Source organism: Notamacropus eugenii, chromosome 4 (genome assembly GCF_028372415.1).
Source record: "Notamacropus eugenii isolate mMacEug1 chromosome 4, mMacEug1.pri_v2, whole genome shotgun sequence".
NCBI lineage: Eukaryota > Metazoa > Chordata > Mammalia > Diprotodontia > Macropodidae > Notamacropus > Notamacropus eugenii.
The window spans coordinates 30,411,498-30,437,493 of record NC_092875.1 but is presented as its reverse complement, the minus strand read 5'-3'; positions in this window follow the sequence as shown (position 1 = coordinate 30,437,493).

Here is a 25,996-nt window from a genome sequence, read left to right as displayed (position 1 = left end):
ATAAATTCTGATCTTAATTCTGCAGAGCTGATTGTTTAACTACACAGGCATGTGACCCAGATAATTCTGATTTCCATAAAACATCTTTTCTTAACTATCAAAATCTAGTCAATTTCACTCTTTTTGATGTTGTTCGGTGCTGAACATGACCAGGACCAAAAATTATTGTTTTATGAAATGTCCATGACCTAGAGGCCTGGAACTTCTGTATAATCTATAAATCTCTGGCCGTTCTCACTGATTTCTTTTCAATCACATTTTCCCATATATTTCTCCCATCCTTGCCTTTTTCTACCTTTACAATGAAGTCACCAATATTAGGGTCTATGTTAATCTTATTTGAAGGTTTTATCAAGTTTTCATAGAATTATTTTGCCATTTTATCCCCAATAATTGATGTTGTGGCAAAAGTTGGAATTACTTTCCTTGTCATCCTTTCACAAGTTCTTATCATTTGTCAGAAATCGTTTACAAGGATAAACTTTTTTTTTAAAGTCCTACCTTTAAGAACTTTAACAAGTGGAAATGAATTAATTAGGGCAGTAGAATGTAAAGTCAATCAATCAGTAAACATTTATTTAGCATCTACTATGTGCTAAGCCTGGGAAAACAAAGAAAAGTAAAAGACAGTCCCTTGCCCTAGAAGATCTCTCAAAGTAAATGTCACAACATTCAAACAACTAAGAATGAACAAGTTACACACTGGATATAAATAAGAAATGATCAGGAAAGTAATGACACAAGAATTAAGGGAGGGCTGAGAAAGATTTCTTGTATAAGGTAAGAGTTTAGCTGGGATATGAAGGAAATCAGTAGGCTGAAATGAGGAAAGAGGACATTCCAAGCTTGGGAGACATTCAGAGAAAATGCCTGGAGTCTGGAGTGTCTCAGTGGTGATAGCCAGAGGCAGAATTAGAATAAATAGGTAGAAGTAAAATCAAATATTTTTTGACCCACATTTTTTTGAAATCTGTATAATATTGAGACAATTTAATTTCCTTTAAATTCTTACTTTAAATTTCGATAAAATTCTGTCACAGAAAAATCAGGGGTTTGTTTGATGTATCATGGTTCCAAGACTTGTTTATCAGAAGTGCCATTTGATTCCATGCTGAAAAAAGTTGAGTGGTCTCTTGAAGCTTACTGGCCTAAGATTTGAACTGTAAGAATTAGGCGTGCTTTTCTTGTCTTCACATTCATAGGTTTGGGGTTTTTTTTAAAGAGGTTTTTTGTTTGTCTGTTTTTGTGGCATGGTACCTGGAATATACAAAGTACTTAATAAATGCTTTTTGATCTAACTTGATTTGACGTCGTTAGATACTTTTCAATATCTCTCTTCATGTTGTACTGTGAAATCCTGCCATTGTGAATTAAGTCCAGAAGTGGGAGCAAGGAATAATGGGATGGAATAAAACCCTTGGGGAAAGTTTGTTCACTGTCTCAGTTGTGTCTGAGTCTTCATATCCCCATTTGGGGTTTTCTTGGTAAAGAGAATGGACTCGTTTGCCATTTCCTCTTCCAGCTCATTTTACAGGTGAGGAAACTGAGGCAAAAAAGGTTAAATGACTTGTCTAGGGTCACTCAGCTAATAAGTGTCTGAGATTGGATTTCAAATCAGGAAGATGATTTCTGATTTCAAGCCCAGTGCCCTATCCATTGAGGCACCTGGGAGAAGTTAAGGGGGCAGATTTCCACAATACAAAATAGAATTGCCTTTGGGGAAGGGGGAGAGGGGTTACGGTAGGAATGCAACTGAAACTATGTTACTTTGGTCCTCAGTCCCCAAACTTGTCTCCACAGTCTTTGTTTGCCATCTCATTGGCAGTTGTGCTGTGGATCTGAACCATTCACCCATTCCATTCCTGAGTGAAATGTAAAGAGAGAGAGACAGGTTAGAAATGCTGGTGTGATCAGTGTGTGAAGGAGCAAAGCACTGAGGTGTGGTGGAAAGAACCCTGGGCTAGAGACAGGGGGCTAGAATCCTCTTCCTGACTGCTCCTTATAGGCTATGTGGTAAATCATTTCCATCTTAACTGTAAGGAAAGGACCAGCTGTGAAATAATCTATTCAGAGATGGAAGGGGCCTTTGAACAGAAGATATCAGAGCTAGGAGAGGCATTCGAACATGAACATGACCAAAATATATAACCAGAAGAAGGCGACAAAGTCAAAGTTCCTGCATCCAAAGCCTCCAATAAAAACATAAATTGGTCTCAGGCCACGGAAGAGCTCAAAAAACGATTTTGAAAATCAAATAAGAGAAGTAGAGCAAAAATTGGGAAGAGAAATGAGAGAGATGCAAGAAAATGATGAAAAATGAATCAACTGCTTGCTCAAAGGGGAATCAAAAATGCTGAAGAAAATAACACCTTAAAAAATAGAAGAGAAAATGAAGAGTTGGAGGGACTTTAGGACAAGGAATGTCAGAGCTGGACGTGACCTTAGAAGAGGAAGTGTCAGAGCTGAGAAGGGCTTAGAACAGGGAATGTTGGGGTAGAGCCAATATGACAGAGTAGAAGCAGAGACTTGCCAGAGCTCTCCCTCCAAGCCCAGCCAAATACCAGCAAAAATGATTCTAAACAAATTCTGGAGCTGCAGAACCCACAAAATGACAGAGTGAAGTAAAGGAAGCAAAGGAAGGTGGATGGGAAGCTTGTATCTTCTCTCTTCCATCACTCTGCTCGGGAAGCAGAGCACAGTCCAGTGTGGGTCACCTGGAACAGGCAGGACCTGAGCAGGCAGGGGAGGTGGGGGCGGGGAGGATTGAATCTCTGGCACATGTGGCAGCTTCCAAACTTCATAATCCCAAATCACAGAGGACAAATTGGAAGGTCAGTGGAAAAAGCCTGTCAGACCTGTGTGAGACAGTAGTGGTCAGCACCAGCTCCAAGACTGTAAGGGAGGGGGGGAGGGAGAGGAGCCCTCAACAGCTGAAGCACAGGCAGAGGCAGTAACTGTTTTTGGAGCTCTAGGCCCACAGATTGTGGGGGGATCAAGCATCTGATAGTCCATGGCCCCAATCCCCACTGAAAGGAGAGAACTAACTTGACAAAGTGCTCAAAAATCAAGTAAATGTCTGGGGAAAGGAGGAAAAAATAGGAAAAGAATCACACGATAGAATCTTACTTTGGTGACAAGGAAGACCAAAATATATAACCACTAGAATGCAACAAAGTCAAAGTTCCTGCATCCAAAGCCTCCAATAAAAATATTAAATTGGTCTCAGGCCACAGAAGAGCTCAAAAAATGATTTTGAAAATCAAGTAAGAGAAGTAGAGCAAAAATTGGGAAGAGAAATGAGAGTGAGGCAAGAAAATCATGAAAAATGAGTCAACTGCTTGTTCAAAGGGGAATCAAAAATGTTGAAGAAAATAACACCTTAAAAATAGACTAATCCAAATGGTAAAGAGATCCAAAAAGTCAACGAGGAGAAGAATGTCTTAAAAAGCAGAATTGGCCAGATGGAAAGGGAGGTCCAAAAGCTCACTGAAGAAAATAATTCCTTAAAAGATTAGAATGGAACAGATGGAAGCTAATGACTTTATGAAAAATCAAGAAATTATAAAATAAAACCACAGGAATTAAAAAAAAAACAGACAATGTGAAACATCTCATTGGAAAAATAACTGACCTAGAAAATAGATCTAGAAGGGGGAAGTTAAAAATTATTGGATAACCTGAAAGCCATAATAAAAAAAAGAGCCTAGACATCATATTTCAAGAACTTATCAAGGAAAACTGCCCTGATATTCTAGAACCAGAGGATAAAATAGATATTGAAAGAATCCATTGATTGCATCCTGAAAGAGATCCCAAAAGGAAAACTCCTAGGAATAGTGTAGCTGAATTCCAGAACTTCCAGGTCAAGGAGAAAATAGTGCAAGCAGCTAGAAAGAAATAATTTTGGTATTGTGGAAATACACTCAGGATAACACAAGATCTAGCAGCTTCTACATTAAGGGATCACAGAGCTTGAAATATGATATTCCAGAGGTCAAAGGATCTAGGATTAAAATCAAGAATCACCAACCTATAAAAACTGAGTATAATCCTTCAGAGGGGAAAAATGGACATTCAATGAAATAGAGGACTTTCAAGCATTCTTGATGAAAAGACCCGAGCTGAATAGAAAATTTGACTTTCAAACACAAGAATGAAGAGAAGCATGAAAAGATAAACAGGAAAGAGAAATCATAAGGGACTTACTAAAGTTGAACTGTTAATATTCCTACATGGAAAAATGATATTTGTAACTCCTGAGACTTTTCTCAGTATTAGGGTAGTTTGAAGTACTATATACATATAGACAGAGGACACAAGATAAGTTGAATAGGAAGGGATGCTGTCTAAAAAAATAAAATTAAGGGATAAGAGAGGAAAATATTGGGAGAAGGAGAAAGGGAGAAACAGAAGATTTTCACATAAAAGAGGCAAGAAAAAGCATTTTCATAAAGTCATTAGCCTCCATCTGTTCCATTCTAATTTTGAAAGAACTATTTTCTTCAGTGAGCTTTTGAACCTCCTTTTCCATTTGGCTAATTCTGTTTTTGAAAGCATTCTTCTCCTCATTGGCTTCTTGAACCTCTTTTGCCAATTGAGTTGGCCTATTTTTCAAGGTGTTATTTTCTTCAGCATTTTTTTGGGTCTCCTTTAGCAGGGTGCTGACCTGCTGTTCATGCTTTACCTGCATGTCTCTCATTTCTCTTCCCAGCTTTTCCTCCACCTCTCTAACTTGATTTTCAAAATTCTTTTTGAGCTCTTCCATGGCCTGAGCCCATTGAGTGGGCTGGGATACAGAAGCCTTGACTTCTGTGTCTTTCCCTGATGGTAAGCATTGTTCTTCCTCATCAGAAAGGAAGGGAGGAAATGCCTGTTCACCAAGAAAGTAACCTTCTATAGTCTTATTTCTTTTCCCTTTTCTGGGCATTTTCCCCACCAGTGACTTGACTTCTGAATATTCTCTTCACATCAACTTCTCCTCCAGATCCTCCCAGCCAGCACTTGGGGTCTGAGATTCAAATGCTGCTTCCCAGCCTCTGGGCTTTGGGCGGGGGCAGGGCTACTATTCAGTGTGAGATTAAGTTCAGGTGCTCAGGTGGGGGCAGGGCCGCCTCACAGGCTCAGTTCCCTCAGGGGGTTTATGCAGAGACCTTTAACAATGGATCCAGGCTCCTACCTGCTTGGGGAGCCCCAGTCTGCTCCTGCCTCTGCTGCTGCCTCCCAAGGGGGCCTGAGTTATGGGGGCACCCCACTCCCCTCTTGACCCACCAAAGAGACCCTCTCACTGACCCCCGTCACCTGTGGGTGGGGGGACCCACACAGCCACTGGAGATTCTGTCTCTGAAGCCTGTCCAGATCTGCTCCTCTCAGTGCCGCATGGGCCGAGGCAGGACTGGGCTGGACTCCGCGTCTGCAGCACGACAGACCTTTTGCGAGAGGTTTGCAGGGCTCTCTGGAACAGAAATCTCCTCCGCTCCACCCTTCTGTGGCCTCTGCTGCTCCAGAATTCACCGGGAGTTCTTTTTTACAGATGTTCTATGGGCTGTGGTTTCGAAGCTAGTGTATGTGAGACTTTCTACTCTGCCATCTTGGCTCCGCCCCAAGAAAAAGCATTTTCAACAGAGGGATAAAGGGAAGAGAGAAAGAGTGAACCTTACTCTCATCAGATTTGGCTTAAGGAGGGAATAATATGCACACTCAATTTAATATGAAAATCTATCTTACACCTCAGGAAAGTAAGAGGAAGGAGATAAGCAGGGACGGGGAATGATAGAAGGGAGGGCAAATGGGAAAAGGGTATAGTTAGAAGTAAATACTTTTGAGGAAGGACAGGGTCAAAAGAGAGAATAGAATAAATGGAGGGGGCAGGATAGAATGGAGGGAAATATAGTTAGTCTTTCACATCATGACTGTTATGGAAGTGTTTTGCATGACTACACATGTATAACCTAAATCAAATTGTGTGCCTTCTCAGTGGAGATGGAAGGGGAGGGAGGGAGAGAAGTTGAAACTCAAAGTTTTAAAAATCAATGTTAAAAATTGTTTTTACATGCAACTGGGAAATAAGAAATACAGGTAACGGGATATAGAAATCTATCTTGCCCTATAAGAAAATAGAAGAGATGGGGATAAGGAAAGGGAGAGCTGTGATATAAGGGAGGGCAGATTAGGGGAAAGGGTAATCAAAATGCATGATGTCTTGAGGTGTGGGGAATGGAGAGATGCAGAGAATATTTGGAACTCAAAATTTTGCAGAAGTGAATGTTGAAAACTAAAAATAAATTAATTAATTTTAAAAGAAAGAAAGGCAGGGGACAACTGGGATATAATCTTATATACATTGCAAGACATTGTCAGACCATGTGGCCACCCAGAGTTTCTGATTAACTGCTTTTCTTTGTAATAAAAGAGAGTTCTGTTCCAAGGGTAGTGGAATGAGAGTGGGTCATTTCTAGAAATAACTAAGATGTACATAAAAAAAGCATCAGTAAAACATTTATTCACTGAAAAAAGAGCAGGGGATGTCATAGCTGGGAGAGACATTAGAACACTGAACATTAGAATTGGAGCGTCTTTAGAACAGAGAATGCCAGAGCTGGGAGGGGCCTTAGAACAAGGAATGTCAGAGCTGGGAGGGGCCTTAGAACAAGGAATTTCAGACCTAAGAAGGGCCTCAGAACATGGAATGTCAGAGCTCAAAAGGGCCTTAGAAGAGGGAATGTCAGAGCTTGAAGTGGCCTTAGAACAAAGAATGTCACAGCTGGGAAGGGCCTTAGAACAGGGAATGTCAGAGTTCAAAGGGGTCTTGGAACACAGTCTGTCAAAGCTGGGAGAGGTCTTAGAACAGAGAATGTCAGAGCTGGAAGAGGCTTTACACCAGAATGCTCTGACATGGGATTTTGGAACTGAAAGGGACCATAGCTGGTCATCCACTACTATAACCTAGTTTATTTTTTACAGAGGACCCTGAGACTTGAAGTGCCTAAAAGCTTTGTCACAAGGTCATCCACCCCTTTTACCCCCTCCCTGCCTAGATTTCTCCAGTCTGCAGAAGCTGGGGGGGGCCTGCCTTTGCACTCACACACCTTCCTACCTAAGATATCAGACCTGCAACTACTTTCCCCTCTTTCCCCCCACCCCCTGCTCTGATTCCTCCATTTCTCTCCACAACTCACCCCCCTAACTTTTCTCTCCTCCTCCACCCTACTACCACTCCTTTCAATTGCATCACCCCTCCATCCCCCAGGTAACAGATTAAAAACAAGCCGATCTGGCATTTACTGAGTGTCAAAGCCTTTTTTGAGCTCCCTAAAACAAACAGGCCAAGATGCAGGAGCTGTGTATGTGTGTGTGTGTGAGTGTGTGTGTGTGTGTGTGTGTGTGTGTGTGTGTGTGTGTGTGTGTGTGTATGTGTGTGTGCCACCACTAGGGCCCCTCCAGCACTGTGCAGGTCAGACTTAGGAACTGTCAACAGCTCTCTAATGCATGTCCTCCCCTCAGGATGGGGGTCCCAGCTTTTATAACCTTAATAGGCTCGTTAATCAGAACACACACAGGCAAAAAAGTCACTGTTTGTTTTCTCTGACAAGTCTGGCATTTTCCCCCTGGGAACAGGGAAGCTTTAAACACAGAGGGGGCCCCCCCTCCCTAATTGGACATGAAAAAGTTTGGATAAACTGAGATGTGTCACCCTCTGCAGCCTAATCCCAACTGGAGAGTTTGAAGATTTGATAAGAGAGCAATCCAGGGAGGTAAAAGTCTAATTACTCTTCTTTACTGCCCCCTCCCTCCAGCAGGCCTTGCAGCCTGAGTCCACCAAGGCCCAGAGTTGTTTAAAAGTTCCAAGGATGGCCAGCAAAGCTGGCTCCACCGGCAACATTCCAAGGGGGGCTGACGTAGTACAGGGCAGTCTCAGGATTGACCACACCCTGGCCTGTCCCAGATGACAGCTGAAGCGATTTCTCTCTGGGGTCGGGGTAATAATTAGGGAGTGGAGGAGGTCCAGTGTAGGGGATGGATTTGACCACGAATGTTTGTTAGCTTAAATAAAAGTTATGCAACAAGTTCTAGAAGGATCCTTGCCCCTCCATACATCATTTCTTATTAAAAAATTCCAACCAGGGGCCCCTGATGGACCTGTCCGTGACATTTCTGATCACATGGAATTCAAAATACTGCATTCCCTGGAAAACATATGGGGAAGAGTGTGGCTAGACAGCATATCCGGATAGCCCAGCCGATGGGGAGCTTAGGACCCCAAATAAAGGCCATAATCCCTTACATCTGTAGTGGGCTTTAGAATGTCCAAAGTGCTTTCATACCTATTATCTCATAGGGGGAGAGATTTAAAGCTGCCAAGGGACCATGAAATCATCTCCTCTGACTCCCTTGTTTTACAAACCAGGAAACTGAGGCCCAGGGAAATAAAAAAAATAGTACACAGAGGATTGGCTCTGAAATGGGTTCAAATCCCATCTCTGAAACTTATTACCCATATGAGCCTGGGCAAGACACTTAATAGCCATGAGCTCAGTTTCCACATCTGTAAAATGAGAACACCAGATGACTTCTCAGGGCACTTCCGGTTCTATATCCAGGATCCCAAGAAATTTCTGAAAGTTATAAGGTCATGGATTGATGTTGGCATTAACCTTTTAAATGAGATCAAAGTGACTTGTAAAACTTAAAGTTTTATATAGTTAATTAAAAATGATAGTTAAATATTATAATATCATCCATATAGTTATTTAAATGTTATAATGTCATAATTAAATACTGCAATATTTTATATAATTAAATATTAAATAATCTACATAGTTGAATAAATATTAGAATATTTGTATGGTTAATTAAATGGTACAATGTTACTTTATTAAGTTAATTAAATACTATGATATTTTATATAATTAATTAAATGTCAAATAACTACATAGTTAATTTAATATTATAGGTAATTAAATATTCTATTTATATAGTTAATTAAATAGTATAATGTTATTTTAAAAAGTTAATCCAATAGCATAGTATTATCGTGTATAATTAATTAAATACTGAATTATCTTACATAGCCAATTAAATATCACTATTGTTTTATCTAGCTATTTAAATGGTATTGAACATTTGATTTGTCATGTCTTATACAGTTAAAATTATATCCTATATCGTATATTATAAAATACACAATACCAATGTTAACAATCTAAGATGATAAGATCATAAATGGACTCGATCATTTAAGGAATTCACAAGCATGAATTAAGCACCTACTATATGCTGGGCACTGTACCGGCTGGGTTCTGGAGTTACAGGGTCAAAAGCAGAGTCATCTGTGCCTGCATGCTAATTATGGAGGCACCATGGAGTCATAGAAGGTGTAGAAGCAAAACCCTTAGACAACCAGGGACCTCAGATTCTAGCCCAGTGCTTTATATCCTTGTACAGTGGAGGAAAATGAGATACAGAGGTGTAGCCTACACTCACACATTGAGTAAGTGACATGAAATTGTAATCTCCTTGCGTGCAGGGATTGTCTTTTTGATTGTTTGTTTTCTCATTTGTATCCTCAGCACTTAGTACAGTGCCTGGCATACAGCAGACACTTTATTGATTTGAGCACACAGAAGTGGGACTTGAACTCTAACCTAGGTTTCTAGCTCTATCATTCTTTCCGCTGTACCACACACAGCCCCTTCAATCACACCAGCACAACTCCCACTTCAGCAATCTCCACTCCTCATACTCGGACAAAGCTAGCCCTGGACCCTGAACCCGGTAGCCGTGTTCCCCTGGCCTCAGTCACAGGTCTTGCTTCTAGCTGGAACCCTATGGTAATCACAGAGGGGAGTGATCACTGATGGAGAAGACTCTCGCCTTCCTCACCATCACTGCCACCAATGGAGAGGTGACCCAGGAACTGAAGCACCTTCCCAGTCCACTGCTTCTAGCCCCATCTCCACAGCCATCATCCCCGGAAACAATGCCTTTGGAGGTACAAACTGGCAACTGAACCCCATCTCCTCAGCAACATACTTACTGATAACCTCCAGATCGAGGTCTCTACATCAAAGTCCTTGGCATTGTGAAATGTTTCAAAATCAGGAATGGATATGAGGTTTTAAAAATATTTTTTTTTTAAAGACTGGGTCTCCCCTTCTTGCCCAGGCTGGAAGTACATGATGCTCTTTCACATCAGTAGGACAGCTTTAATTTCTTCCCTATTGGACTGTAAGCTCCTTGAGGGCAGGAGCTGTCTTTCAACTTTTTTTGTATCCCCAGTGCTTAGAATAGTGCCTTGCACTTAGTAAATGTTTGTTGACTGACTGACTGATCTGCTCCATTTCTGAGGCCAGTTGACCTCTCTTTATGCAACCTGCTGGCTCCCCTGATCCCAAAGCCTCACCATATTGATGCTGAATTTAGTGCAGGCACCAGATCAGCATAGACCACTGGAGCTCGGAATGCCTGGGCATTCAGCCTCCCTGATTGCTGGAGTTATAAGTATGCACTGCCACACCCATGGGGATATGATTTTATCAATGGGTGGGGCACTAAAAAACATGCCTTATGATTTATTTTCTGTTACCACCTAAGAGACTTCCATCTAACTTGCAGCTGAAATCCCCTCTGGGCAGTATCTCCCCCATCAGAATATATACTCCTTGAGACCAGGGCTGGTCTTGCTTTTCTGTTTGCATTTTCAAGGCTTAGCTCAGAACTTCATGCTTAATAAATACTTTTTCATTCATTCATTTAAGAGAAAAGGAAACCAAGGTCAAGAAACTATATAACATTAGGTCAGAGAGGTAGTATGAAATGCAACCCAAGCTCAAAACCAAGTTGTTGTTATCATAATCAGTCATGTCCAACTTTCTATGACCCTATTTGGAGTTTTCTTGACAGGAGTGATCTGCCATTTCCTTCTCCAGTTCATCTGACAGATGAGGAAACTGAGGCAAACAGGGTTAAGTGATTTTCCCAGGGTCACATGACTAGGAAATGTCTGAGGTTAGATTTGAACTCAGGAAGATGAGTCTTCTTGACTTCAAGCTAGGCATTCTATCCATTATGCCACCTAGCTACCCTGAGTATAGGTCATAAAAGTCTTTAAAATACAGAGATTCAAATTATTCCACACTGATATCCTTACAAAAATGCCAGGGCTACTGAACTCAAAGTCTCTTCACAGCAGATGGATGAGTTGACACCAACTTTCTGTCTTCAGTATGTATGTAAGGTGGAAAGGAAGGCTCTTTTGACTTGGAAGTTGACCTATTAAAAACTCATTGGTTAAACAAATGACCCAAGTAACCAATGTAGGATCTTCCAAAGCAAATAGTATCAGCCCTGGGCCAGGTCAGGGCAAAGCAGACTGGGGCCCTGAGTCAGGAATGTTTACTGAGGGCCTATTACCCATTGTTAAAGCTGCAGGTGCTGTCTGACACAGCAGAGAACAGGAGTCAGAATTGACAATGGAAGTCTGTTCTGGAAGAAAGACTGCAGGTCTGTTTGAATGAATGTGTTGACGGCAATGAAAATGATACCTCTTTCTCTGTCTTGTAGCTTGACGCAGAACGAGTAGCCCACTCTTTGCTTTTCCAGTTCTTGTCAACTCCAAAGTCATAAACATTACCCCTCTGGTGGGCTCCTCAGGGACTCTGTCCCCAAAGGCACTCGTCATAATTTGTAGCCTTTGCTGACTCCTGAGATATAATGCTCACACTGAAATTTTTCTTTAACATTGCTTTTTTAAAATTTGTAATTCCAAATTATCTCCCCCTCTTCTTCTCACACCTACTAAGAAAGCAAACAACATGATATTGATTGTACATGTGAAATCATTCAAAACATATTTCCATATTAGCCATATCACCAAAAAGCAAAAAGAGTAAAAAAGAAGTGAGACAGTGATGCTTCAATTTGTACTCAGAGTTCATAAGTTCTCTCTCTAGAGGTGGATACTATTTTTCATCAAGTCCTTAGGAATTATCTTGGATCATTGCATTGATCAGAGTAGCTAAGTCTTCAGCTGATTATCGTTACAATATTGCTGTTACAGTGTATGATTTCCTAGTTCTGCTTACTTCACTCTGCATCAGTTCATGTTTTATTTTGTTTTTCTGAAACTATCCCCCTTGTCATTTCTTAAAGCACAATAGTATTCTATCACAATCATATCACACTGGAAATTTAGCAATCAACCCTTCTGGGCCAGATGAGCAACTCCAGCTCATCTTTGGCTGTGGCACAACAGTGAAAAAAAATGGAAAAGGGGCAAAATTTATTAAGGCAATAAAAGAAATTTGTTAGAAAAGGGAACTCAAACTTGGTAATTAAGAAGATTTAATCTGCAAAGATACTAATGAAGAAATAAATCTCCAGACATGTTGTTAATTGAAAATGGCATGGAAAAAGAAAAAATAACAAAGAAAAGAGGCTGGAAGGGAAGAAGAGAAGTTGTGTGTGTGTGTGTGTATGTGTGTGTGTGTGTGTGTGTGTGTAGAGGGGGATGGATTTTAAATTAACCAATTAACTGAGATGGGGAGAAGAAAGGAAGGGGGAAAGGGGAGATGAATTAGACAATTTAAAAAAAGTGAATATAAATCAATAACTAAAACTATAAACCTAGGAAAGGGTTGGTAAACAGAAGGTGCCAGACCTGAGGAGGCAAGGGCGTTAGTAGAAGACAGTTTGTGAGAATTGGGTAGCATTAAAGTAGATTAAAGACAATTAATCATGTGACATAAAAGAGGAAGTAAAACAAAACAAAATTTTAATTACTGATTCCCCTCTCAAAAACAAAAAATCTAGAGATACAAATCTAAAAACAAATAATCTAGCTTTCATAACTTTTAACTGATTGGATTAAATAAACCAATAAATGAGAGTGATAAATTGGATAGAAAAAAACACAATATATGGTTTATATGAAATATATCTAAAAAGCAAAGACGTGTAAAATGAAAATGAGAGGCAGTAAAAAAAATTATTATGCATGAAGGGAAACCAAAAGAGCAAATGGTGTAATCATGCTATCAGAACAGGTGAAAATAAAAATCTATAATATAAACAGGGATAATTTTTTTAAAGTTATACTTATATTAATACTTATATGTAAATTATACTTGTACTTAAGGAAACCATAGACAGATCAATATTAAGCTTGCATGCTCCAAGTGACAGGCAATCTAAATTCATACAGGAGATAACAAGGTGAATTTCAAAAAATCTATTGTGAGTTCTTTGAAAATAATAGGAGGCTTTAGATTTTCTTTCTCAGAATCAGACAAATCTTATAGAATGCTAAACAAAAAGGAAATAAAATTGAATAAATTGTTAGAAAAATTAGCTAAAAGATATAGGACCCCTTTATGATGGATCCACTAAGTTACATACATACTTCCCAGCACGATATAACACTTTTACAAAAAATAACTATGGATTGGAGCACAAAGAAATTGCAAATACATGTAAAAAGCAGAAATACCAAAGACATATTTTACAAATTATAACAATAAAAATAGCAATTAATTCAGAAAACATAAATAAGCCAAAGTAAGGACTCAAATTAAGATTTAATGAAGAAATTTTAAATAAATAGTAAGTTAAAGAACAAATAATGGAAACAATAAATAGGTGAAAGGCAACAATAATGAGACAACATACAACATTTCTGGGCTCCGACAGTACTCATCCAAAAAAATCACATCCCTAAAAACATACATTAATAAGACAGAAAATATTAATGGGCTAAATATGAATGAAAAAAAACTAGAAACCAAAATAAGCACAAAAGAAGAAATATTGAAAATTAGAAAAGAAAAAAATAAATTAGAAATCAAGAAGACTAGAATTGATTATCAAAATCGAAAGTTTATACTTTGGAAAAAAACTTACAAAACTGATAAACCTTTAGTCAATCTGTCTTTTTTTAAGGAGAAAAAACATATCAATGTAACAAAATACAAACCAGGCTATATTATAGCAAAATCAGAAGAAATAAAAATAATTATGATAGCCAACAATGTAGAGTTGTATGTCAATTAAACTGAGAACCCAAAAGAGATAAAGGATTATGTAAAACTAGGAAATATCCAAGCTAACAAAAAATCAAAAAGAGATCTTAAATCTTAATCTCAGAGAAGGAAAGATAATTCAATGTAAAAGAATTACTGGGGAGTAGGAAGGGAGCTAGAGAGGACTCCTGGTTCTGATACATTTACAGTAGAGTTTAATCAAACTTTTAAAGATTAATTAATATTTATATTTTAAAAATTATTCTCAAAAATTGAGGAATAAAGCACTCTGCCAAAATCCTTTTATTGGACATTGTACTAATATTAAAACCTGGAAAAGATGCATTAAAAAAAAGGGAGCAAAGATGATTTAACATAGGGAAAGCAATCAATGTAAATTATCATGTAAAAAAATTGAAGACCACCTTATCATTTTAATAGCTAGGAAAAAAAACCTTTAGAAAAGTAAAACTTTGACTCATTTATCTAAAATAAACCCTGCAAAGTTTAGGCACAGAGGGGTGTTTAAATAAATAGACAATTTTTTAAAAATCTATCTAAAACCAAAAGCAAGAATCATTTGCAATGCAAACATACCAAAAAATTCTTATTAAATACAGGAATAATTTGAGGATGTCCCTTTGTAATTTCAATAAGACAAGAGAAGGAAATTAAAAATATAAAGATAAGTAAAGAGGTGATAAAACTCTTTTTTTCCTTATAACATGATGCTTACTTAGAAAATCCTAAAGAATCAAGGATACTAATTGAGATAATTAATAGTTTTAACAAAATTTCAGGCTACAAAATAAACCCACAAAAATCAACATCAAATATATAACAATAATAAAATGTAAGATGCAATCAGAGAAAGGGAAATTCCATTCAAAGAAGTTACAAATACAAAAAATTTGGGGGAGTCAATTTTCAAAAGATCATCAATATCAATTGTGAAATGCTCCTTAAAGAATAAAGAACTACTCCAATAGCTGGAAGATTTATTGATCATGGCTGGGCTGTGCCAATATAATAAAAGTAACAATAATTCAGAAGTTAGTTTATAGATTTAATACCATACCAATCAAACTATTAAAGGGATACTTTATAGAACTAAAAAAAAAAATAAAATTCAGTTGGAGGAATAAAATAACTAGAATATCAAAGGAAATAATGGAAAACAAAAAGATAGATAGAAAGGGAATAGCACTTCCAGACTTCAAAGTGATTATAAAATAGCAGCATCAGAAACACTTACTAGGATCAAAAATGGAAATGTAGACCCATAAAAGAGACTAGGCATTCCTTGGTTTCTCTCTGGACTTCACTCTGAGCTCTTTGAATTTTCTGTACCTTAAATGAGTAATTTTCCCAACTAATTTTGCATCATCCTTTTATGTCTTTGATTATCTTCATTCATTCAAATGTTAGTTCCTTGAGATCAGAAACTTTCTTTTTCCTTGTATATGTATTCCCAGCACTTAGCACAGTACCTGGAACATTTAATAAGCACTTATTGTTAGAGAAGAATTAAATATAATGGAATTAAATAAAATGGAAATAAATCAATTAAGAAAGATCTTGTTATTTGGCAAGAACTTCTTGGAAAATTAGAAACCAGTCTGAGAGAATTTAAGTTTAGAAAAACATCTTACATCATATTCTACAATAAATTCAAAATAGATATCTCACATCATACTTACACATCATACCATAAAAAAGCAGACATATATCTTTCACAACTTTCATAGGTGATGAATGCTTAACCAAACAAAGGGAGAGATGACTACAAAAGATCAAATAAATAACTTTGATTAAATAAAGTTGAAAAACTTTTGCCCAAAGAAAATTAATAAATCTACAATAAAAGAAAAGATATTTATATCAATTCTCTTTGACAAGAGTTTGGTATCCAAGATATGTGGGTAACTATCTGAAATAGAAGGGAACAAAAGCCATTCCACAATAAAGGAATGTTCACAGCATATGACTAGTTCTCAAGGGAAAAATTACTGACTATTAGCAACCGGAAAAAAGAATGCACCAAATTACTAATAATAAGAGAAGTGCAAATCAAAACATTCTTGAAGTTTAATCTCACATTTAGCAAATTAGCAGAGATAACTAAGATGAGTTTAACCAATGTGGAAAAATTGGCTCATTAATATATTATTCCAGGCACTGTGAATCAGTATAAGTATCCTGGAAAGTAATTTAGAATTATGCAAATAAAGGGGATAAAATGTTTGTACTCTTTGACCCAACTCAGTAAGCTTTTATTAAGAGCCTATTATCTGTCAGATGCTGTGTTAAACAATGGGGACATAAAGAAAGGCAAAAAACAGCCTCTATTCTCAAGGAACACAGCATGAAATGAGGGAAATTACCTGAAAACTATTATTTAGAGATAAAACATATATAGGACAAATTGAAGATAATCAGTGTCCGGGGGGGGGGGGGCGGGGAAAGGGGCACTAGTATTCCATTGCTAGAGTTATATCCCAACATCACTGACAAAAAGAAATGGTCTATGCATGTTAAAATATTTATAGCAGTATTTTGGTGTATATGTATGGTAGCCAAGAATAAGAAACAAATAGATGCCCATTGGTTGGTGTGCATGGCTAAACAAACTGAGGTAAATGGATGCAATAGAATAGCAATGTGCTATAAGAAATTATGAATAGGATGATGACATAGAGACATGGAAAGACTCACAGAAACTGATGTAATATGAAGCAAGTGGAGCCAGGAAAGCAGCATGCAATGACTTCAATGATGTAAATGCAACGACCAAAAAACCACATGACAATTAAAATTGAATGCTATGAAATCATGAACAAGTTTAATCCCAAAGAATAAATGAGAAGACACTTCTATACCCCATTCATTTGCAGAATTGAGAAACCCACAGGTTCAGAACATCATAGATCACAGCTAGATTTTTTTCTCCTATATAGATTGATTTTACTGATTTTTTTCTCTTCTTTTTTCTTTTTATTTAAAAAAAGAATCCTTTTTCAGCTCCATGGAAAGAAAGAAAAAGAGAGGGATACAAGGGCAAATCTAAGTTATGTCAAAATGAAAGATGTCAGTAAAAGTTTATTTTAAAAAAACAAAAATGGCAGAGTAAAAGCAAGGACTTGCTTGAGTTCTCCCTGAAAGCCCTCCAAATACCTGGAAAAAATGACTCTAAACTAATTCTAGAGCTACAGAACCCACAAAATGACAAAATGAAATAAATCTCCATCTCAAGACAACTGGAAAGTTGACAGAAAGAGTCTATCACACTAGGAAGGGAAGGAAATACAGCCTGGTGTGAGTTTCAGTGGCACAGATGGGTGGAGCAGTCCTCAGGGGACTGAATCATTGGCAGTTTGTGGCAGTTTCCTGACTTCTCAACCCACAAGCATCAAAAAGTTCAGTAGGAAAACTTTGCAGGAGCTGAGCGAAAGAGGAGCACAAGGCCTGGCCCCAGCCCTGGGGCTGTCGGGGTGGGTGTGGCAGCAGAAGCAACAGCAGAGGCTGCTTCTAGAACTCTGGGCAAATAGACAGTGGGGGATCAAGCAGCTGATACAAAATCCCTGAAGCCAGTACTGTACACCCACACCTACACCCACCCCACTGGAAGCAGAATCCTATGTTGACAAAGAGTTAGAAAGTCAAGTATTTGACTGGGAAGATAAGTAAGCATGAAAAGAAAAAATTCCAACTATAGAATTTTACTTTGGTGATAAAGAAGATCAAAACAAGCAAACAGAAGAAAACAACAAAGTCAAAGCTCCTACATCAAAAGACTCCTAGAAAAATATGAATTGGTCACAGGCCATGGAAGAGCTCAAAACAGGATTTTCAAAATCAAGTAAGAGAAGTAGAGCAAAAATTGAGAAGAGAAATGAGAGTGATGCAAGAAAATCATGAAAATCAAGTCAACAACTAGCTAAAGGGGACCCAAAAAGATACTGAAGAAAATAGCACCTTAAAAATAGACTAACTCAAATGGCAAAAGAAGTTGAAAAAGCCAATGAAGAGAAGAATGCCTTAAAAAGCAGAATTGACCAAATGGAAAAGAAGGTCCAAAAATTCACTGAAAAAAATAATTCCCTAAAATTTTAGAATGGAGCAAATAGAAACTAATGACTTTATGAGAAATTAAGAAATCATAAAATAGAACCAAAAGATGAGAAAATAGAAGACAATGTGAAATATCTCATTGGAAAATTCACTGACCTGGAAAATAGATCCAGGAGAGACCATTTAAAAAATATTGGACTACATGAAAGCCATGATCAAAAAAGGAGCCTAGACATCATCTTTTAAGAAATTATCAAGGAAAACTGCCCTGATATTCTAGAACCAAAGGGTAAAGGAGAAATTGAAAGAAACAATTCTAATATTGTGAAAATACAATCAGGATAACACAAGATCTAGTAGCTTCTACATTAAGGGATCAAAGGGCTTAGAATATGATATTCCAGAGGGCAGAGAAGCTAGGATTAAAACCAAGAATCACCTACCCAGCAAAACTGAGTATAATCCTTCAGGGGGAAAAATTGACATTTAGTGAAATAGAGGACTTTCAAGCATTCTTGATGATTTCTTGAAAATCATCAAGAAACCAGAGCTGAATAAAAAATTTGACTTTCAAATACAGCAATCAAGAGAAGCATGAAAAGGTAAACAAGAAACAGAAATCATAGGAGACCTATTAAAATTGAACTGCTTACATTCCTACATGGAAGGGTGATATTTGTAAGTCATGAGGCCTTTCTCAGTATTAGGGTAGTTGGAGGAGATAGATGTTATATAAATAGATAGCTGGATAGGCAGACAGACAGACAGACAGACAGACAGACAGACAGACAGACAGACAGACAGATAGATAGATAGATAGATAGATAGATAGATAGATAGATAGATAGATAGATGGCACAAGGTAAGTTGATTATGAAGGGATGATATATAAAAAATAAAATTAAGGGGTGAGAGAGGAATATTTTGGGAGAAGGAAAAAGGGAGAGGCAGAATTGGGTAAATTGTCTCACATAAAAGAGGCAAAATGTTTCACAATGGAGGGGAAGAAGGGGAAGATAACAAGGAATGAATAAACCTTACTCTCATCAAATTTGGCTTAAGGAGGTAATAACATACACACTCATTTGGGTATCTTATTTGGGGGAAGCGAATAAGAGGAGGGATGGTAAAAGGGAGGACAAATAGGGGAAAGGGTAGTCAGAAGCAAACACTTTTGGGAAGGAAGAGGGTCAAAAGGAGAAAAAGAATAAGTGGGGAGCAGGATAGGATGAAGGGAAATATAGTTGTCTTTCACAACATGACTATTAAGAAAGTGTTTTGCATAATTACACATGTATAACCTATATTTAATTGTTTGTGTTCCCAATGAGGGTAGGTTGAGAGGGAAGAAGGGAGAGAAATTGGAACTCAAAGTTTTAAAAACAAATGTTACAAAAATTGTTTTTGCATGCAACTGTGAAGTAAGATATACAGGCAGTGGGGTATAGAAATCTATCTTGTCCTTCAAGAAAGTAAAGGGGGAAGGAGATAAGAGGAGGGGATGATAAAAGGGAAGGCAAACTGGGGGAAGGGGTAATCAAAATGTATGCCATCTTGGGGTGGGGGGAAGGGATGGGGAGAAAATTTGGAACTCAAAATCTTGTGGAAATGAATGTTGAAAACTAAAAATAAATAGATACATTCACAGAAAAAAGTAGTGTACTTACAGTCAGATTTGGGTTCAAATCTTGATATTGCCATTTAATTGCTTTTACCATCACATAAGCGGTAATGTGCTAATAAATGCTTAACGGTTGGGAAAACTGGAAAATAGTGTGATGGAAATGGGTTATAGACCAATGCCTGACACTGTATACCAGAATAAAATCCAAATGGGTACACAATCTAGTCATAAAGGGAGATACTATAAGTAAACCATTTAAAGGCTGATGCTAGGGGAGCAAGGAATAGTTTATTTGTCAGATTTATGGAGAATGGAGGAATTTATGATTAAATGAGAGATAGAGAACTTCATGAAATGTAAAATGAATAATTTTGATTACATTAAATTGAAAAGGTTTTTTTGCACAAACAAAGTCAATGCAACCAAAATTAGGAGGGAAGTAGAAAACTGGAAAAGAACTTTTACAATTAGCATCTGTGATAAACGTCTCATTTCTAAAATATTTAGAGAACTGAGTCAAATTTACAGGAATACAAGTCATTCCCTAATTGATAAATGGTCAAAGGATATGAGCAGGCAGTTTTCAGAGAAAGAAATTAAAGCTATCTATAGAATAACTATTGATTAGAGAGATGCAAATCAAAACAACTCTGAGGTACCACATCACACCCATCAGATTGGCTAATGTGACAAAACAGGAAAAGGATAAATGTTGGAGCAGATATGGGATAGTTGGAATACTAACTCATTGCTGGTGGAGCTGATCCAACCATTCTGGAGAGCAGTTTGGAACTATGCTCAAAGGGCCATCAAAATGTGCATACCCTTTGATCCAGCAATACCAATTCTAGGGCTATATCCCAAAGAGATCATAAAAATGGGAAAAGAACATACATGTGCATAAATAGTTATACCAGGTTTTTTTTTGTGGTGCCCAAGAACTGGAAATAGAGAGGATACCCATCAATTGAGGAATGGCTGAAAAAGTTGTGGTATATGAATGTAATGGAATACTATTGTGCTATAAGAAATGACAAACAGGGGGACTTCAGAAAAAACTGGAAAGACTTATATGAAGTGATGCTGCATGAAATGAACAGAACCCAGGAGAAGATTATAACAGCCATAGTGTTCGATGACTGATTTTGATGGACTTAGCCCTTCTCAGCTGTGCAAGGACCTAAAATATTTCCAGAGGACTCATACAAAATGCCATCCCCATCCAAAGAAAGAACTATGGAGGTGGAACTAAGAATGAAGGAGACTATTTTCTCTTTTGTTATGTTTTGTTTTGTATTTCTCATGATTTCTCCTGTTCTCTGTAATTCTTCTATGCAACATGACTAATGTGAAAATGTGTTCAATGGAAAGGTATCTGTATGGCCCATATAAGATTACATACCATCTTGGGGAGGGAGGGAGGAGGGAAGAGGAGAAAATATAAAACTTATGGAAATGGATGCTGAACACTAAAAACAAATAAATTAAAAATTTGGTGAAAAAATTTAAAAAGATAAATGCTTAACAAAAAGTTCTCCAAAAAAAAACCATATGTATATGTATATACATACACATATAAAAGCACACACATGTGTACATATCCATATGTATGAGTGTATGTGTGTGTATATGTGTGTGCATGCGCATGTGAGCTAGGGGGTTCAGTGGATAGAGTGCCAGGTGTGCAGTCAAGAAGACTCATCATCCTGAGTTCAAATCTGGCCTCAGACACTTACTAGTTGTGTGACTCTGTGGAAGTCTTAACCCTGTGAGCTTCAGTTTTCCCATGTGTCAAATGAGCTGGAGAAGGAAATGGCAAACCACTCCAAGTATCTTTGCTAAGAAAATCCCAAATGGAAGTGTTGGATGTGACTAAAAATGACTGAACAACAACAGTACCCAATGTGCTTTTAACTTTAATCTGCATTGGGGGAGCCAAGATGGTGGAGTAACAGCATGGACTTTCTAGAGAGCTTCAACCAAGCCCAGTCAAATACCTGCAAAAAATGACTCTAAACAAATTCTGGAGCTGCAGAACCCACAGAATGTCAGAGTGAAGCAAATCTCCAGCCCAAGACAGCCTGGAAGGTCATCAAGAAGTGTCTATTCAGCCATGCTGGGAGCAGAGCACAGTCCAGTGTGGGCTGTGAGAGTACAGAGTGGACCTGAGCTGCCCTAGGGGATACTGAACCTCTCACACCTGTAGTGGTTTCCAGACTTCATGATAGAAAAACTCTGAAGATAAATTGGAAGATCACTGGGAAAAGCCTATGGGACTAGTGCAGGAGAGAGAAGTGGTCTGGCCCCAGCCCCAGGGAGGCAGAGCGGGGACTGGGCAAAGGAGCTGCAGCAGCAGCATGTGCAAAGGCAGCAACTGTTTCTGGAGCTCTAGGCACACAGATTGTGGAGGAATCAAGCAGCTGACAGTACACCACCCACCCCCACCAGAAGCAGAGAGCTACCCTAACAAAAAAGCTCAGAAGTCAAGTAAATGGCTAGGAAAATGAGCAAAAACCAGAAAAAGAAACACATTATAGAATCTTACTTTGGTGACAAGGAAGAACAAAGCATGCAAACAGAAGAAAACAAACTGAAAGCTCCTCTATCCAAAGTCTCCAAGAAAAATATGGATTGGTCTCAGGCCATGGAAGAGCTCAAAAAGGATTTTGAAAATCAAGTAAGAGAAGTAGAGCAAAAATTGGGAAGAGAAATGAGAGGGATGCAAAAAAATCCTGAAAATCAAGTCAACTGCTTGCTAAAGGAGACCCCAAAAATGCTGAAGAAAATGACACTTTAAAAAATAGACTGACTCAAACGGCAAAGAGATCCAATAAGCCAATGAGGACAATAATGTCGTAAAAAGCAGAATTGACCATATGGAAAAGGAGGTCCAAAAGCTCACTGAAGAAAATAATTCCCTAAACATCAGAATGGAGCAGATGGAAGCTAATGACTTTATGAAAAAATAAAAAAATTATAAAACAAAACCAAAGGAATGAAAAAATAGCAGACAATGTGAAATATCTCATTGGAAAAATAACTGACCTGGAAAATAGATCCAGGAGAGACAATTTAAAAATTTTGGGACTACCTGAAAGCCATGATCAAAAAAAGAGCCTACACATCATCTTTCATGAAATTATCAAGGAAAACTGCCCTGAGATTCTAGAACCAGGGGGCAAAAAAATATTGAAAGAATCCACCAATCACCTCCTGAAAGAGATCCAAAAAAAGAAACTCCTAGGAACATTGTAGGCAAATTCCAGAGTTCCAAGGTCAAGGAGAAAATATTGCAAGTAACTAGAAAGAAACAATTTGAGTACTGTGGAAATACAATCAGGATAACACAAGATCTAGCAGCTTCTATGTTAAGGGATCAAAGGGCATGGAATATGATATTCCACAAGTCAAAGAAACTAGGACTAAAACCAAGAATCACCTACTCAGCAAAACTGAGTGTAGTACTTCAGGGGGAAAATGGTCTTTTAATGAAATAGAGGACTTGCAAGCATTCTTGATGAAAAGACCAGAGCTGAAAAGAAAATTTGACTTTCAAACACAAGAATCAAGAGAAGCATGAAAAAGTAAACAGGAAAAAAAAAATCATAAGGGACTTACTAAAGTTAAACTATTTATATTCCTACATGGAAAGATAATATTTGTAACTCTGGAGACTTTTCTCAGTAATTGGGTACTTGGAGGGATTATATACATGTAGACAGAGGGCACAAGGTGAGCTAAATAGGAAGGGATGATATCTAAAACATATATAATTAAGGAGTGAGAGAGGAATATATTGGGAGGGGGAAGAGAGAAATGAAATGGGGCAAATTATCTCTCATAAAAGAGGCAAAAAAAATTTTTGCAATGGAGGGGAAAAGGGGGAAGTGAGAGGGGGAAAAGTGAATCTCACTCTCATTAGATTTGGCTTGAGGAGGGAATAACATGCGCATTCAATTTGGTATGAAAATCTATCTTACACTACAGGAAAGTAGGAGAGAAGGGGATAAGTAGAGTGTGTTGGGGAGAGGGTGATAGAAGGGAGGGCAAATGGAAGGAGAGGGTAGTTAGAAGTAAATACTTTTGAGGAAGGACAGCATCTAAAGAGAGAATAGAATAAATGGATGGGGGCAGGATACCATGGAGGGAAATATAATTAGTCTTTCACATCATGACTATTATGAAAGTGTTTTGCATGACTACACATGTATAACCTATATCAAATTGCATGCCTTCTCGGTGGGGATGGATGGGGAGGGAGGGAGGAAGAGAAGTTGGAACTCAAAGTTTTAAAAATGAATGTTAAAAGTTGTTTTTATATGCAACTGGGAAATAAGAAATACAGGTATTAAGGCATAGAAATCTTTCTTGCCCTATAAGAAAATAGAGGAGATGTGGATAAGGGAAGGGAGGGCTGTGATAGAAGGGAGGACAGATTGGGGGAAAGGGTAATCAGAATGCACAATGTCTTAGGGTGTGGGGAGGGGAAAGATGCGGAGAATATTTGGAACTCAAAATTTTGTGGAAAGGAATATTGAAAACTAAAAATAAAGAAATAAATTTTAAAAATAAATTTAATCTGCATTTGCATTTTTCCCTATCAAAGGTCTGTTTTTTAAATTCTTTTGAAATGTGCAAAACACTTATTTTAGGGATATGCAAGGTAAAAGGAAAAATTGTCTTCTTCTAAGGAGCTTATATTCTACTGGAGAGGCTTACTGTGTATACCAAAAAGTAAATGCAAAATATAGACAAATCAAAAACCAAGTCATTTATTTCATGGAAAAAAAATGGTATTCATCTGAGGAAATATCATTGGTAGGAAATTATACCTAAGCTGGACCATGAGGGAGTTTGGTGTTCTAAGAGAAAGAGGAATGATTCGACTGAATCCAGACTTCACAGAACAAATACCCTTAATAAAAGGAATCAGTCAAAGAGTCACACTTGAGGACCTAGAGGGCCATCTGTGGCCTTGAGGTTGCAGGTTTCCCATCCCTGGACTAGATGGTTTTTCCAGTTCTGATAATTCAGTGCTCCATTGTCTCTTCCAGCTTTGATATTCTGGGTTCTAGGTTTCTACTGGTTTTGAGGTTCTAAGGTCTCTCCAAGTTCAGACATTCTTTAATACCTACATATACATACCTACATATATACATATACACACATATACATATATATGCATATACATACATATATATGTATATATGATGTGTGTGTGAGTATATGTATTGTGTATATGTATATATACATATACATGTACATATACTTACATACATGTCGATGTGTGCAGTACTATCCTGCCCAGGTATTCACAGTAGGTAAGAAAACTAGAACAGCAGGCTTAGCTCCTCCTAGGGACATAGCTTTATTCCAGGGTTTTTAAGTTAAAAAATATATAAACAATGAATGCATTGAGGCTAGCACTGACTGCAGAACAAGCTTGAGAAAGGCGGCTGGTGGCATAGTGAATAAAGCACTGGGTCTAGAGTCAAGGAGTTTTTATTCGTTCAGTCTTGTCTGACTTTTCATCACCCCATTTGGGGTTTTCTTGGCAAAGATACTAGAGTGGCTTGCCATTTTCTTCTCCAGCTCATTTTACAGTTAAGGAAACTGAGGCAAACAAGATAAGTAACTTTTCCACAGTCACACAAACAAGTACAAACCCAGTCTCAGGCTCTTACTAGCTATGGGATATTGGGTAAGTCACTTAAACCTCTGTTTGCCTCAGTTTCTTCGTCTGTAAAATGAAGATGATAATTGCACCTCTTCTCAAGGGTTGTTGTGAAGATCAAATGGGATAATATTTGTATGTGCTTATTACTGCATTTGACACATACTAAGCATCATAGAAATGTTGGCTATGATGACTATTGTATGATTCTCCCCATTCCCATTATCTGTTAAGGCAGTAGATAGGATGGGGGGGAAAGGAGGAGAGAAAAAAAAGGTCCTGGGGGAAGAGGAAAGGAGGATTGGGAATGATAAGAAAGCGAAGTTCATCCCTACACTGTGAAGATGACAGCAAGACTAATCAGGCCCTGGAGGTCTGAGAGAAGAACAGATGGAAACTTTGTTGAGTGCCCCTATTGAGTAACAAGAACTGTCTTCTTCTCTTTTATTTCCTTAATGAAAGGGAAGGAAAAAGAGATTATTATTTGAAAAAATATAGGAGAGGAGGGTGGGAGGAGGAAACTAAATGGAGAAATCCCCAGAGGGCACCATTAGACTCTACCTACACATGGCAGATTCCCCAGCCCATTCCAAACCATCAGCACTGTGCCCTGAA